Raw genomic sequence first — 16819 nt, 5'->3', positions numbered from 1 at the left:
CTCCCCGCTCTGTCTCTGGTGAATCCTCTCACCCTCCCGCGCATCTGGCCTGTACCCCAGTTCTCAAATAAAAATAAAGAAATCTAAAAAAATAAATAAAGGAAATGAAATGAAAAGCCCTGGGCAGGTCTTCACTATGGACTTCTCTGGCGTCCTTCTCCCTTTCTGTCCGGGCCTCTGCTTATCTCCACGGATATATCATCACCCCCGCCAGGCCACAGGAGGGAACCCCACGACTGATAACAGTGTAGCAAATGCAGGCCCCTAGGCAGGGGGATCCTGAGGGCAGGAGCGCAGATGCTGGAAACCACTTCCCCTCCACTAGGCCAGCTTGAAAGACCTGGCTCTCCAGCAAAGTACCCTCCTCGCAGCCCCCCTCTGCATCCTGGCATGCACAGCGGAGGTCAAAGGTCGAGGGGCTGTGACCCTTGGCACAGCCTCCCTGTGGATTCCTCCCCGAAGCCGCTGGGGGGAGGGGACTGGGCGCAATATCCAGTCACTGCTTTCTCGTTCTCCTGTTGAAAAATTGGTCGGTCCTTCCAGAAATGGGTGTCTATTCCTCCAAGGCTGCACCCCAAGGGGAGTTCAAGCAAGGGGAGGCTTCAGGGGCTCAGAGGCCAGAGCAGGAGGACTGGCCCGAACCAGAGTCTGAGCGCAGAGCAGATCCTGAGGCAGCAACTGGGCCCCAGCAGCTCCCCACCTCCGCGGGGCAGCCAGAGCAGGTCCTGGTGTCCAGTGAGGGGCAGGAGCCCGACGTTAGCCGGGCTTCAGGGCCTTCCTCAGACCCACCCCGCCCGCCGTCTGAGAGAGGGGAATCACCGATCCCGGAAGCCCAGGGGCAGCAGCCATCCCCTGGGAGGCCCCGCTGCCACACTAACTGCCTGGAGCAGCCCCTCGCCCAGGGCTTCCAGAGGATGGGGCTGGCTGTGGGCTGGCACCCCTGGCTCTTCCTGCTGGCGCCCCTGGTGCTGATGGCTGTCCTGGGCACCGGTTTGATGTACCTGCCCAGGGAGACGGAAGAGAACCTGGAGGAGCACTACACCCCTTTGGGCAGCCCAGCCAAGGCCGAGCGGCGCTACGTGCAGGCACATTTCTCCACCAACGGGTCGCACCTGTTCTCCCCGTTGCAGTCCAGCGTGGAGGTCAACTTTGCCTCCATCCTGGTGGTCTCCAACACTGCCAATCTGCTGGATAAGTCACCTTCTAAGAAATTAGTCAACTGGATGAGGAGGTGCAGATGCTGACCGCGCCCCTGGGAGTTGGAACCCAGGTTCTCTACCCTCAGGTGTGTGCCAGGTACCAGAGCACCTGCATGCCTTCCAACCCACTCCTGTTCATCTGGCAGAAGAATAACAACATGGACCTGAGAAGCATCACCTTCCCTATTTACAACACCTCTGCTGCGCCCCTCTACTTGGCCGGCCTCTTGGGAGGAACCGTCCTAGGTCCCGGCTCAGGGACAAGCCGGTTACTCCTGCACAACAAGGCCATGTGGCTGCAGTACTACTTGAGCCATCAAGTGGAATGAAGCTGAAGACCATGGACCCCGAGGACAGCGTGCGCAGCCAGAAGTGGCTGCTCGAGTTCCTGGAACAAATTCATGCCATTGAAAAGCACCTGGCCTTGAAGAACATCCAGGTGCCTGGGGCTGGGTTTAGAGGGAGGAGAAGGTGGGAGGGATAAGAACTGTCCATGGTTTGTCCACGCCTGGCTACTTGGTGGAGGCCTTGACATGGTACCGGGTCTGCTCCACTCTCTTTGAAGCTTAAGCCAGCTTTCTTCAAGGGACACCAAGGGAAGCCGCCAGCCTAGATACTGGGTCACATTCTAGTGGGAAACACTCATTTTATACTCCAGGGGTGGGCGTGTTCAGGGCAGACATTGATCTTCAGGGTTCCTTTTGGTTTTCTAGTCAGAATTCTCTCACTTCATGTCTGCACTGTTTCTGGAGCCCCCAAAAACTTGCTTGGTGTCACTGGAATAAAAAACAAACCTTTAAGCTGAAGTTCCCTGGTGTTTTTGAAAAACACAATTAGCTCAGATTTCTCAAGTATTTTCTAGCATCCTGCCAGGCACCTTAGATGTTGAACAAACGCCTGGTGAGAGACACCTGCTGGGAAAAGGCTTTGGATACCAGGCCTTGCTGAAATTATGCTTTGTATTTAAATAGCAAAAGACAGCAACCTACTCGTCATTCATAAAAAGCCAAAATTTTGACAGTTATCAGTGATTACACAGTTTTGGGAAAATTGAGAATTGGTATACTCAGGAATATTAAACATTGGATTTTTGAAAGAAATCTTAGAAAGCATGCCATGCGTTGGTGGGGAACATTTTTTATTACCTTTATTCTAAAATCATAATTCACACTATTTTAATCTTTTACCGAACTGTAACATGTTTCAATCAGTAAGCTATAATTTTTTGATAGATCTTGTCACTCATACACAAATATTGGAATTGAAAGTTATTTTACCTGACTGTATTTTTACGACAGGTGGTCTACTTCACATCACTCTCTAGGAAACTGGAATTTGAGGCGACTGCTAGGTCAGTGGTCCCTTTGTTTTACACGGCATACCTTCTGATCATATTATTTGCAATCGTATCATGCTACAGGTAAAAAAGAACTTTTATTAGTTTTTAAATTTAAAAATATTTGTTGTAAGATTTTTTTAACGTAACACTTGCCATTCTAACCATTTCAAGTGTACAGTTCACTGGCATCAATCACATCCCCACAGCTGCATACTGTCGTGACTGTTTCCAAATATCTTTTCTAACCCGAAAGAAGAACTCTGTGACCAGTGATCAGTGGCTCCTGCTGCCCTTCTCTCCTCCAGTCCTGATTAACCTTGACTCTATTTTTTCTATGTATTTGCTTTTCTTAGATTTTCATGTCAATGGAATCATACATTTTTTTGTGACTGACTTATTTCACTTATCATAATGCTTCCAGGGTTTGTCCTTGTGCACATGTGACAGCTTCATTCCACTTGATGGCTCTGTGCTCCATTGTATGTGTGCTCCACAATTTGGTTACCCATGGTCTTTTGTGGGCACTTGGAATATTTCCTTCTCATGACAATCATAACACTGCAAGGAACATGCTGTGCTCATGTTAAGAGAATCATTTACAGGTGGAATTGGTGGGTTGCATGAGAATTCCATAGTCAGCTATTTGAAGAACCATCACATTGTTTTCCAGAGTCCACACCATTTTCGATCCCACCAGCAGTAGATAGGGGCTCCAGCTTTTATACACTCTCCCTATAAACCAAAACTCATCCTTTTCCCTTTTATCGATTTTACCTGTCTTCTTAGTTGGTGTCAAGAGGTATCTCATTGTGGTGATGATTCACGTTTATGTAAATATATGATCATGTTGATTGTCTTTTCAATTGTTTATTGGCCTCTTGTATATCCTCTTTGGAGAAATGTCTATCCAAGTCCTTTGCCCTTCTTATAATTGGGTTGTTTGACCTTTTGTTGTTGATTCAAGTTTTTCATTAGCACTTTGCATATTTCAGTTATTAAGCCACTTCTCAGCTATATGACTTGCTGATATTTTCTCCCTCTTTATAGACTGTCTCTTCACTTTCTTGACAATGGCCTGTAACAATTAACATTTTTTTTATTTTTTTATGAAATCCAACATATCTAATTTTTTGGTACTTGTATTTTTGGTATTATATCTAAGTGTACATTGACAAGTCCATGGTCATGCACACTGACCCTGTGTTTCCCTCTACAAATTTTTATGGTTTTAACTGTTTTATTTAGATTATTGATCAATGTCTAATTCAGTTCTGTTTACGGTATTTAGTAAGGTCCCAGCATCATCCTTGTGTATGTGAAGATCCAGTTTTCAAGAACCATTTATTGAAAACACTTTTCCAGTCTGTTAGACTTACTACACTTGTCAATTATCTGGCTATATTTATGGATTATTTCTGGACTCCCAATTCTATACTGTTAGTCTGTATGTTTATTTGCATGCTAGTACCACATTGCATTTGTTGTTTGTTTGTTTGTTTTTTTTTAAAGATTTATTTATTTTATTTATACCAGCACTGGGTAAAGTCAGAAGCGCGGGAGGGTAGAGAATTCACCAGAGCCAGATAGGGGAACGGAATGGGCAGACTGACAAAATACACTGCTGAGGGGAGCAGCAGGTGGCACGAGAGTTCTGCGTGCCAAGTGCGACCCTCACCCAGCGGCCAGGGATGGAACTGGCGCTACATAAGCTGCGGGCAGCTTCGCAAGCCAGTGATCAACCGCTGAGCCACCGGGGAGGTCCCCACATTGTTTTAATTACAGTAACTTGTTGTAAGTTTTGAAATCTGGAAATCTCAGTCCAGCAACTTTTTCTTCTTTTTCGAGATTGTTTTGGATATCCTGGGCTCCTTGCAATTTCAAATGAATTTGAGGGTTGTCTCCTCCATTTCTGAAAAAGAAAAAAGGAAATTGCAATTTCAATAGAAATTGAGTTGAATCAGTAGATTGCTGGGTGATTGACATTTTAACAGTATTAATCCTTCACATCAACTAAGGTTGTCTTTCTATTAAATTAGGTTTTCTTTAGTTTCTTTCACCAGTGTTTTATAATTTTCAGTGTACACATCTTTTACCTCCTTGGTCAAATGTATTCTTAAGTATTTTCTTCTTTTAGATACTATTTAAATATAATTGCTTTCTTAATTTCCTTTGCAATTGCTCTTTGCACATAAATAGAAACAGAACTGATGTTTATAAGTTCTTCTTGTATCTTGTAGTTTTGTTGAATTTTTTGTAACTAGTAGTTTTCTTGTGGATGCTTTGGGATTTTCATATCTGTGATTATGTAATCTCTGAAACAGGATACTTATATTTCTTCCTTTCCAGCTTGAATTCTTTTTATTCTATCCCTTGACTAATGGCTCTGGCGAGCAATTCCAGCACAATGCTAAATCTGGTCAGCATCTCTAAGTTTCACTTGTTTGTATTGTATATGCGTTTGTTGGTTGTTTTTTTAGCTTTTCAGCTCCAGAATTTCTGTTTGGTTCCTTTTAAATTTTTCTATGTATATTATTATTTCATTCATATATTGCTTTCCTTGTCAGTGTTCTCCTTGAGTATTCTGAGCATATTTAAGACAGTGTTTCTCATAGGATTTGTCTAGTATGCCTTCCTCCTTTCCACACTGCAAGACTACTTCCTGGGTTGGAGCAGGCACAAAGAGGAAAATAACCAGGAAATTTCTGTTAGCACATGTGCTGAGTATAGTCCTAATACTTGCCTTCCTTGGACTTGAATATATGTAACTGATTTTCCTGCTAGTGCTTTTGTAGATTCTTTTGACATCTCGCCCTCCCTCTCTCTGTTATCAATATGACTATCTTATGTTTGTTTAGCTCAGGGATTCAACACATTTGAGCATTCCATATTTTTTTTTGGCTTGGAATGAAATCATGTGGACAATAGTAAGACCTTCCCAAGAGAGTATGGCCAAACTGAACACCATTCTATGGCAAGTAGTGGTATATTGAGTTTGTAGTCTATTTCAAATTTGGCATTTTAGAAATGACAAAACTTATTATGCCAACTATTAGATCAATTTCTGAGAAAATCTGGAAAATCTTTCTCCTCTCAAATATACTTTAATTGTTCTTGTGTTTAATAGACATCATTATCTTTTAGAAAGATGTGGCCTCCACCCCAAACATACAGTTTTCTAAGTGTAATCATTTCCCATTCAGCCTGATGCTGTCAAGTTATTAGAATGTTCAGAAAATTGGCCATTTTGCTGCCAGGGATGCCTCAATTTGACTGACCATTGGAATCGTGTTTGGAAAATTTCAGATACAATGATTCTGCAGCGTCATTGTAAACCTACTGAGTGAAGATCTGTTGATCCCGGGTCATAGGAAATCTAAAGTTCGATCATTCTCCGATCATTTTGATAAAATGCTTCTATCAAGTTTCTTGTAGGGTTCTAGAATATCTGCATGTGCATTCATCAGTCTCCTACAGTGTCCATTTTCATATCTTTCCTTCACTTATAATTAATAACAGTTGCTTAGAGAACATCAGCACAACTAGTCAAAGTAAAGTCACTGTAGCCAACAATTTACCTTCCTACATCAGTGTCTAAAAATTTTACATAAAAAGGCAGAAAATTGTAAAAGGGATTGAGACTAAACATGTCCTGTGTAGCTCTTACTAATCTTTTTGCATTTGAAGTTTATCTTTGTTAAGTTCTTATCTTAAATATTTATAAATATTGTTTTCAAGAAATATTGCAAAAGGAAAACATTCATTATGTTCAAATTTATTGTAACCAAGCGATTTACTTTTTCTCTGAAATTTGAGTGTGTGTGTGTGTGTGTGTGTATTTGGGACACTAAATTTAACTCAAGGCAACAGCAGTTTGAGAAAAAGTGAAACACATCAATGGTGCAGAAACCTTTTAATAAAAAGAAAGTTTTGCTATGTGAATATGGTCTGAAAAAGTCTTTTCGTCACATTCTGTTTTGGAATCGGTAGCTCCATTTCCTTAGTTTTCTCTCCTAATCTTCACACTTAGTTTCTTTTTCCTATAGATGTCCAGAGAGACTTTTATCAATCATTTGTTTTAAAACTCTTCACATAAAATTAAAATATAAAACCACAGGTGGCTGTCAATATTTTAAAATGTAATGTAGTTATTGTGGAGGCAAAGTACTGCATACATGCTTTCAAATGCTCTCTCTATATTCACATTTCTGGTGCAGAAAAGTCTTGTGTTGATGCAAAAACAGTACATTTCAAAACATTTTTTTTTTGCAATTTATAGCAACTTTTCTGAACCCACTTCATCAATAAAGGAGAATCTTAAAACTGTTTTAGCAGGATGCTTTCATGCATTTTATTAACCACATACTATCTCTGTTGTACAGGAACCCTTTAGGTTGGCATTAATAGCTAGTTGGGATCAGGAAATGAGTGCAAAGATAATTGGATGTGGGTACTTTCTCAACTACAGCTGCCTGCCCTTTAGTGTTGTGTTCGATTCACACACAACTCCTTGAACACTAGAGTGGAATTAACCATCTGCTGAGCTCCAGTACATGTATGTGGTTCTGAAACACCATCAGGGAATTAGTGCTTGGCCAGCTGCATAAGAAGATAGTTAAGTTAAAGCACAAAATGCCAACTTTTATTTTCCCTCTTTGAATTGGTATAGTGGGTCTGGGATAGTGCATGGGAATTAAAAGTCTCCAGGAGATAGGTGTAGAATGATTGCAGGAGAGATTTCAGAACAGGTCCAAATCAAGAATGTCATGAATTGATGGAATTTGAGTATGGAAGCTGCTTCTAAAAATTCATCATTTTCCCTCCCTATTTACAGGTTTAGCTGTATACGAAACAAAATGTTTATTGCAGTCGTTGGAGTGATTTCTGTTGCCTTGGCAGTGGTGAGTGGCTTTGGCCTCATGCTGTACATGGGGGTGCCATTTGTGACAATAGTTGCAAATGCACCATTTCTAATACTAGGTGAGTAAAGCAAATGTGAGGCTACACTATGTGTGTGTTTGGGAGAAAGTAGATAACAGAAAGAGTTTATGATAGATTAAGTAAAAGAACTGTGCTTAGATGACTACAGATCCAAAATAAGGTGTCAGAAATGAAGACAAACATTAAATTGTGTCTTCAGAGCTGGAAAAAATAAGGACCCCAAATGGAAAAGTAAAGAGAATGACATGAGCAGGCAGCTCTCTCTCTCTCTCTCACTCTCTCTCTCTCTCTCTCTCTCTCTCTCTCTCTCACACACACACACACACACACACACACACAACCCTGAAAAGGGAAAATACAATACACTGAAAATGTAAGGGGGAAAATATATGACCTCTCAATCAAGGGATGCAAATTAAACCAAAACTTAGATGCCTTGTTTTCTTATTAGAATAATAAAAATTGCGAGACTGAAGCTTTTGGGGTGGTTGTATGTAATGAACACTGTCATCTGCTGCTAGGAGAAGATTATGAATTGGCTCATACTTAGTCCAATTTTTGTATCAAATCAAAAGGCTTACAAGGGGATTCAAGGTGCATGTCTTTCACCTCTCCATTCTACTTCTAGGAATTTGTCCTAATAATTGAAAAAATGCTTCAAAAAGTAGAGTAAGTATGTTCATTTCAGTGTGATTGAGAATTGAAAAAATAATTAAAAGCAATCTACCATATCCACATGAGATTGGTGAATTCAAACCTAGGAAACCTTTATATTCCCACCAAGAAAGTACTAGGGTTCTTTTTCTCCTTATCCTAACCAACCTCTGTGGTTTCTGTTAGATACACATGTAGACCATTCTCACTGGAGTGAGGTGGTACATCCCTCTGCTTTTGATTTGCCTTTCCATGATGATACGTGATGTTGAACATTTTCTTCATGTGCCTGCTGGCCATCTGTGTGTTGTCTTTGGAGAAGTGTCTATTTATCTCTCCTGTGCATTTTCGATTGGCTTGTTTTCATTTGGTTGAGTTGTCTGAGTCCTTTGTAGATCTTAGATATTAGCTACTTGGCAGGTGTGTGATGTGCAAATGTATTCTCCCATTCAGTAGGGTGTCATTTCATTTTGATGAGACTTCCTTTCGCTGGGCAGAAGCCTTTTAGCTTGTGTAGTATCATTTGTTTATTTTTGCTTTTGTCTTCTTGAAGTTGGAGTCAAATCCCCAAAGACAGCCATGAAGCCAATATTATGGCGTATTTTGCCTGGTTCCTTTTATGTATTATATGACTGCAGATCTTACATCCAAACCTTTAATCCACTTTGAGTTATTTTTTGTGTATGGTAGGAGAGAGTGGTCTAGTTCTTTTTTCTACTTGTGGCTACCCAGTTTTGCAGTACCGTTTGTTGAAGAGAACTTCGTTTTTCCATTGTGTACTCTTGACTCCTGTTTTGTACATAAACTGTCCATAAAATTATGGGTTTATTTCTCGGCTGTCATTTCTATACCATTGGTCTGTGTGTCTGTTTTAATTCCAATACGTTTTTTGGTCAATATTGCTTTGACTATTGGGGGTTTTTTCTGGCTCTATATAAATTTCAATTAAATTTGCTCTATTTCTTTGAAAAATTCCACTAGAACTTTGATAGGAATTACATTTCATCTCTATCTGTCTTACTTTGGAAAAGGTGTACACGTTAACAATATTAATTCTTCCAATCCATGAGTGGGGAATATCTTTCTATTTTCTTGCATTGTCTTCTATTACTTTTAGCAATACCTTATCATTTTCATTGAATCGATCATTCACCTCTTTATTTTTTTTTACTTTTATTTCTTATTTTTTTAATTTTTTACATCATTGTTCATTTTTGAACAATGTTTCCTTCCCCCCATCCCCTCATGTGTAGTCCCCATAGAGTTTCCTTCCCCAATGCACCCGTGCACCATCACCTCAGTCCCCAGTGCTCCTCCCTCCCTCTGATCCCTCTTCTTCCTCCTCCCCTGCAGGATGTCTCTGATTTATAATTTTGTCTTTGTTTTGTTGTGTTTTGTGCTGTTATTATTTTTTTACGCTGATGTCTTTTTTGGTTCTCCTATATTCCTGCTTTAAGTGAAACCATCCGATATTTTTCTTTTTCCTTCTGGCTCATTTCACTGAGAAAAATCCTTCTAGATCCATCCATGTTGCTACAAATGGCATGAGTTTATCTTTTTTTGATTGCTGAATAATATTCCATTGTGTATATGTGCCACCTCTTCTTAGATCATTCACCTCTTTTGTTAGGCTTATTTCTAGGTATTTAATACTTTTCGATGTTATTGTAAATGAGATTGTTTTCCTGAGGGCTTTCTCTTCTAGTTCATTATTTGCATATAGGAATTCAACAGAATTTTGCATGTTGCTTTTGCAGTCTCTCACTTCACTGATTGTTCGAATATTTTGTAAAATGTAGTGTTTAGGTTTTTCTATATGTATTATCATGTCATCTATAAATAGTGAGAGTTTGACTTCTTTGTTTCAAGTTTGGGTTCCTTTTGTATCCCTCTCTTGCCTAATAGCTTTAGTACCTCCAATACTCTGTTGAACATAGGTGGTGATAGTGCACATCATTGTTGTGTATCTGAAATCTTGTCCTATTCTCTCCCTGAGTATGTTACCTGTGGGTGTGGTATAGATGCCTTTTATCTGTGGAGATATGTTCCTTCTACCCCCTTATACTAAGAGTTTTTTCTTACTGAGTCTAGCTAGAAGTTTTCTATCTTATTTTTCCCTAATTTCCAGCTACTCATTTCATTGGTTTTTTAAATTAAAAGACATTTTTTAACATTTATTTATTTATGCATACAAGGTGGGGAGTACAGGTCAGAGGTATGAGGGAATGAGTGGATTCACCAGAGACAGAGCAGGGAACAGAACAGGCAGACTGACGAAAATACACTGCTGAGGGGAACAGCGGGCAAGTCAGGAGATATCTGCTGCAAAATGTGCGCAGCTCCCTGGTCAAGGATCGAACCCGTGGCCCAGTGGCTGCAGATAACTTCATAGGATGTGTCTTACCCTTGCACCACCTGGGAGGCCCTCAATGACTTTTTTAAACTGTCATTTTAAATTCTATGTCATTTATTTCCACTGTGATTTTTATTATTTCCTTCCTTCAACTAGCTTTTTTGCTAATTCTTTCAGGTAATGTTAGCATATTTATTTGAGTTCTTTCTTATTTCTTGATGTGTGCCTGTGTTGCCGTGTACTTCCCTTTTGGAACTGTTCCTGCTCCTGGCCAGAGGTTCTGATAGGTTGTATCTTCATTTTCCATTGTCTCCAGGTGTTTTTTAAATTTCTTCTTTGATTTCCTCATTAACCCAGTAGTCATGAGTGTGGTGCTTTATAGTCACCACCTACTCAGGGTTTTTCCCACCTTGCTTTTGTGCTTGATTTCTATTTGATACCATTGTAATTGGAAAAGGTGCCTGACAATGATTTCAAACTTCATGGATTTATTCCCACTTGTTTTATGATCCAACATGTGATCCACTCTGGAAAATGTTCCATGTGACCTTCGGAAGAAAGTGTGCTCAGCGTTTGGGGAGTGTAGTTCTCCATAAATGTCTGGTGGGCTCAAGCGGTCTATTGCTCACTTAAGGCGATTGTTTTCTTGTTGATTTTCCCTCTGGTTGATCTGTCTTTGATGTAAGTGGGGTGTCAAAGTCTTCTACCATCATTGTGTTGTGGCCAATGTCTGTTTTTAGGTTTGTCAAATAGTTGTCTTATATATTTGGGTGCACCTTTGTTTGCTGCATGTATACTGATGGTATATTGATCCTTTCCTGATGTGTTGCTCCATTAATCACTATGCAATGACCATTCTGCCTCTTGTTCCCCTTTTTAACTGCAAGGTTTTTCTTTGTCTGATGAAGTATGTCTGTCTCTGCCTTTTTGAGGGTCCCATTCACTAGTAGGATTTTTTTTCCCAGCCATTTATTTGCTTTGAATCTGTTCATCTTCTGAACTCACATAGGTCTCCTGGAGACAACAAGAAGTTGAATTTGTTTTCAGATCCAAGCATCCTTTCTGTGCCTTTTGCTTGGCAAATTCATTCCATTCACACTTAAAGTGATTATTGATATAAAGGTATTAGCTATTGTATTTTTGTCTTTAGTTTTCTGTTCTATAATTTAGTTTCTTGTGACTTTTCTCATGGAAAATTCAGATAGGAGTTCTCTTTTCAATATTTCTTGAGGAGGAAGTCTAGTGATAGCAAACTCCTGCTTTCATTTGTCTGGGAAGTCCTTATTTTCTCCCTCACATCTGAACGAAAGTCTTGCAGGATATGTATTCTTGGCTGGCAGTTTTGATCTTGGAGTGTTTCGAATACATTATTCCATTCTCTCCTCACTTGTTGAATTTCCTCAGAGAATTCAGACGTAAGCCTGAAGAGGGTACTTTTATAGGTTATCTGCTTTTTTCTGCCTGACTGCCTTCTTCATTCTGTCTTTGCCTTGAACTCTTTCTAGTTTCCTTACTGCGCATTTTGACATAGGTCAACTTCAGCAGGGGACCTACCTTGGTGGATTTGCTTCCAGGCCCTGAGGTCTGCCAAGGGCTACTTCCAGGACTGCCTCCCGCCTCCCCCCCCCCCCACTAGAGATCACTGATGTCTGCACCAATGCCTGCTGTGGCTGGTCTGCTTCCAGTCCTGCCCTGGCTCACTGGGAACTGCCAAGGCCTGCTGTCAATGGTCCTGCTTCCATGAGCCACTGCTGAGCTCACAGATCTGAACCACTCTCTGGGGGCCTGGGTGGTGGGTCTGCTTCAGGACCCAGTCTGGAGGCTTGCTGAGGTCATCCAAATGTTTCTTTGTAAGCGCATTGCCAGTTCTGCCAGGCCCACTGGGGCTCACCTCACTGCCTAGGCAGGCTACCTGCTTGGCCTGTTCCACTGCTGGCTGGGGTCTCCCTCCTCTGGATGGGCACTTAACTTGTACTGTAATTGTCTGTTTTTCCTTCAGGAGTCATTGGCTTTGTTCTGTTGCAATCTAGTTTGAACACATGGAGAGGGTGAGCCCAGCATCTTTACTCTGCTGCCATTTTGCCCCTTTGGCATTATTTTTTAAGTGAACTTTCTATGCCTTTATTTTTGTTACTTCTAGGACCCATATGAGATGGATGTGATTTCTCTCTGTTTTCCCAAAAGGAAAACATGATATCCTTTTTCAAATTCCTTTTTTCCTGCATTGTTATATTGTGTGTTTGCCAATATGGTGTTTCTTGAGCTCACCGATTATTTCCATTGCTTCTGTTTGCCTGCTACTGAGGCCCTCAATGAATGTTTTTCATTCAGTTATAGTGTTTCAGACTTCTGTGATTTCTAACTGTAGCCACCTCATATTGCTTTGTTTGTATTCTCTTGTTGGCTCATGTCCTCTGTTATTGGAGTTCCATGGCTTTGTTAGAACTGTTGCCCTAAATCTATGTCAGTCATGTGTTGCCGTTTTGCTTGAATGGGGCTCCCATCTTTCATTTTCCCCTCCAACATTTGTGATCTGTTTGTCTGTCCCCTCATTTTTAATCTTGATGGGTTGTAGTGGGGATAGACTTTCAAATCGTTGTCTATTCCCCTGTTGAAGTAACAAGAGAACTGGTACTTATGAGGGGCAGAAGGTACAGTGAGTGCCAGGGCAGTGGGGCACCAAAGAATCACCCCAATGAATGCCAGGAATTCAAGCTTCCTACTGTGCTGTGGATACCAGAGGTGGTACTGCAAAGTGCTCCCCACTTCTTTGCCCACTTCTCAGCCTTAATGTCCTTCATGGCTTCATGCTCACGCTAAGCTGTTCTTGAATGCTTGAGCGTGAGCTTGAGCACTGGGCTCAGATTGCAGCTGACATGGACTCACAGGCAGGGAGTTCTCTTCTCTTTTGACACTCAAAGCCTTATCCTGGGGTGTGAGTGCCTGTCATTAGCAGGCACTGAGCTCTAGTTTACCAGGATTCCTTTGTTGTTTTGGATTTAGCCACATGTTAGGGTGGCAATTTCTCTGAATATCCCAGTCTCGAGTAGTAGCCTTTTCTATGGGAAGACACAGGTGACCTGACTCAGCTCTCCCTGTTGAGAGGTCAGGATCCAGCTGTTCTATACTGTGAGACTCCACTCAAGCCAGTAATGCTCATGCTGAACTACCACCCCAAAGCTTTCCAGTTCCTGGTTGTCAACTTGCTGACTCCCTTATTCAGTGCATTGCCAGGTCTCAGGAGTCCCTGGTATTGCTGTGTGTCAAACCCACAACTGTAGGGGTTTCCTTTGTTTAAGATTTATTTATTTATGCATACAAGAGCTGGAGTACAGGCCGGAGGAGAGGGGGCATGAGAGGATTCTCACTGACTGAAATACACAAGCAGACTGACTGAAATACACTGCTGAGGGGAGCAGCGGGCGAGTCAGGGGAAGTCTGATTGCCATGTGGGTTGCTCCTTGGCCAGCCAGGGCATCGAACTCGTGCTGCAGAGTCTGCGGATTGCTTCACAGGCTGTGTCTCAACCCCTTGCGCCACCAGGGAGGCCCAAATGTAGGGGTTGTTGCATAGCATGTGCCCACCCGCCACGAGTTGTGCTGCCCCAATCTCACTACACAGAGTTTGCTTCATGTTTTCCCTCCCTTGGGCCTGCTGCTCCTCAGATATGCTGTGGAGGTCTGTTTTTCCTTCAGGGGTTTTGGGCTTTGCTCTATTGCAATCTAGTTGTGGGTATCTGGAGAAGGTGAGGCCATCTTGCTAGATTCAGCTAGGGAAGTTCGGATGACATAATCTGGATTTCAAAAACAGACTAGCAGGAAAACTAGTGTGAGTGTGCCTGTCAATGACACCGTGCCTCTCAAGTCATACCGCAAAGATAGATTGATGCTGTTGGTGGTCAGATAGGTTCAGTAACAGAATGTTGGCTGAAAGTGTTTCTGCATTTCTGTGAAATGGCTTATGAGAGAAAATGGTCTCTGAAGTAATCTAGTGGAATCAGAAACGGATTGCTAATCCTGCTTGAACTAACACGCATCCACCAGGTTTCCTGATCTCAACACCGAGGTACCATAATTGGAGAGGTGGAGTATACTGCGCTGTGCGTAAATAATAGGAATCCGTGCAAAGCATAAGCTTATTACAGAGGGAGGAGTATGCTCTGTTGTGGACTCAGAGACAACCAAGGAGAGTGTTACCTAAGCACAGATTCTGTGAGATTAATAAAACCTGAAGGACCAAAGAATAAGACCTTAAGGGACAAAGGATCATTTCACTTAGATGTGGAATATAGGGAAACTAGACAAAGGGTCAGACAAAGACAAACTTTCAAAGCAACTCTTGAAAGCTGTCCTAGAGCTGAGACAGCCAGGAAGCAGGGGGAGGAGGGGGGGTGGTAAGAGGGACCGGAGGAGAGCACAAGGACGCTGGTGGAGGACCAAAGGTGCGCTGGTGCTGGGAGAGCGAAGGTGGCCATACCTGAGGGGAGAAATCCTAGACTGTCAAAAACTCAACAAGGATGTAAAACAATGTTGCTTCATTCAAAAGAGAAAAAGGGGGAAACCTTTTGAATTATGCTATTTACACTTTTATGGATATGAATGTGCATTAAGATTTTTTTTTTACAGGTGTTGGCGTTGATGACATGTTTATCATGATTTCTGCCTGGCAGAAGACCAACATCATGGACAGCGTACAACAGCGAATGTCTGACGTCTACTCCCACGTGGTGGTGCCCATCACCATCACCACTCTCACAAATGTCCTGGCCTTCTTTACAGGGGTAACAACCTCCTTTAAGTCCGTGCAGTACTTTTGCATTTACACGAGAACAACCTTGCTCTTCTGTTATTTTTATAACATCACCTGTTTTGGCGCCTCTATGGCCCTAGATGGTAAGAGAGAAGCGGCCTGTCAGCGCAGGCTGCAAAGGTCAGAGGGTAATCCGGACCAAAATTTTTCCTCGCTGATAATGTGCTGCTGCCTCCCATTTTGTTCTCTTCGAACTGATGAAGAATCGAGCATCCATTCAATGGACTTGTTCTTTAGAGATTATTTTGGCCCCTTTCTCACAAACACTAAGTCCAAATTTGTGATAGTGGTTTTATACCTTCTGTACATCGCATTCAGTATATATGGCTGTTTCCAAGTGCAGGAAGGTTTAGACCTTTGGCATCTGGCAAGTGATTCCTATATCACACCCTATTTTAACATCCATGAAGAGCATTTTTCAGATTATGGTCCCATAGTGATGGTTATCATGACTGAAACAGTTGACTACTGGGATAAAAACACAAGGCAAACATTGGGGAAATGTCTGATCGCTTTTGAAAACAGTGATTATGTCGTTGAAAATCTAACACAGTTTTGGTTACAAGCATATATACAGTATATGGAAGCCAACAACTTAGCTGTAAATGACAGAGATAGTTTTATAAACAACATTCCTGTTTTTTTAGTGAGTTTCCAATTTTTACATATGATATTAATATTTCATCATCACATGAGATTACTTCTTCCTGGGCCTTCATTCAGACCACGGGTGTTTCTTCTTTGCGCAGTAAGAAGAACATGTTATTCCAATTACGAAGTATTGCCAAAAGGTGTGAGATTCCCCTAATGGTGTATAACCTAGCATTTATCTATTTTGATCAATATTCTGCCATCTTAGAAAACACTATTGGAAGTGTCATTGTTGCAACCATAGTTATGTTCATTGTTTCTTTATTGTTAATTCCCCACCCACTGTGTTCCTTGTGGGTCACTTTTTCTATTGGGTCTGTGATTGTAGGAATAACAGGTTTCATGGGATTCTGGCATGTCAACCTTGATTCCATATCCATGATGAATCTTGTGATTTGTATAGGGTTTTCTTTTGATTTTTGTGCACATATTTCATATGCATTTGTTTCCATTTCTAAACCCTCAGCAAACCAAAAAGCAATTGAGGCATTGTTTTTGCTAGGTTACGCAGTGTTACAAAGTGCACTGTCAACAATAATAGGAGTGGCTGTTTTATCTGTAGCTAACACATACATCTTCCGGACCTGTTTTAAGATTATGTTTCTTGTCATCGTATTGGTGTCTATTCATGGCCTAGTTTTTATTCCAGTATTCTTAACCATTTTTTGAAAATTTGTTGGAATATCCACTAACAAATCAGAGCCCCATCCTAGAATTCTTGATTGCCCCAACCCAGTCTGGTAAAAATACTCTATTAAGGATAGTTGATAAACTGAAAACAAATGCATGTTTCCTTGATTGGGAAATCTCATTCCAAGCTGTTCTTTAAAATATCCTTAGAAAAATTAATTAATCCTACATTAAAATGTTTTATAA

The 16819-nt window shown here is 41.3% G+C and overlaps 1 pseudogene across 1 annotated transcript; it reads left to right on the top strand.

The window, feature by feature from the left end:
- The first annotated feature begins 1357 nt into the window (after nt 1-1357).
- LOC311184186 (patched domain-containing protein 3-like) lies at nt 1358-16612 on the top strand (annotated as a pseudogene). Its single transcript has 4 exons — nt 1358-1519; nt 2498-2619; nt 7370-7515; nt 15109-16612. The product of its transcript is annotated as a patched domain-containing protein 3-like (transcript).
- The last annotated feature ends 207 nt before the right edge of the window (nt 16613-16819 follow it).

Source organism: Talpa europaea (assembly GCF_964194135.1).
Source record: "Talpa europaea genome assembly, chromosome: 14".
Taxonomy (NCBI): domain Eukaryota; kingdom Metazoa; phylum Chordata; class Mammalia; order Eulipotyphla; family Talpidae; genus Talpa; species Talpa europaea.
Note: the sequence above shows the minus strand (reverse complement) of the source record. Positions and strands in the feature narration are given on the sequence as shown.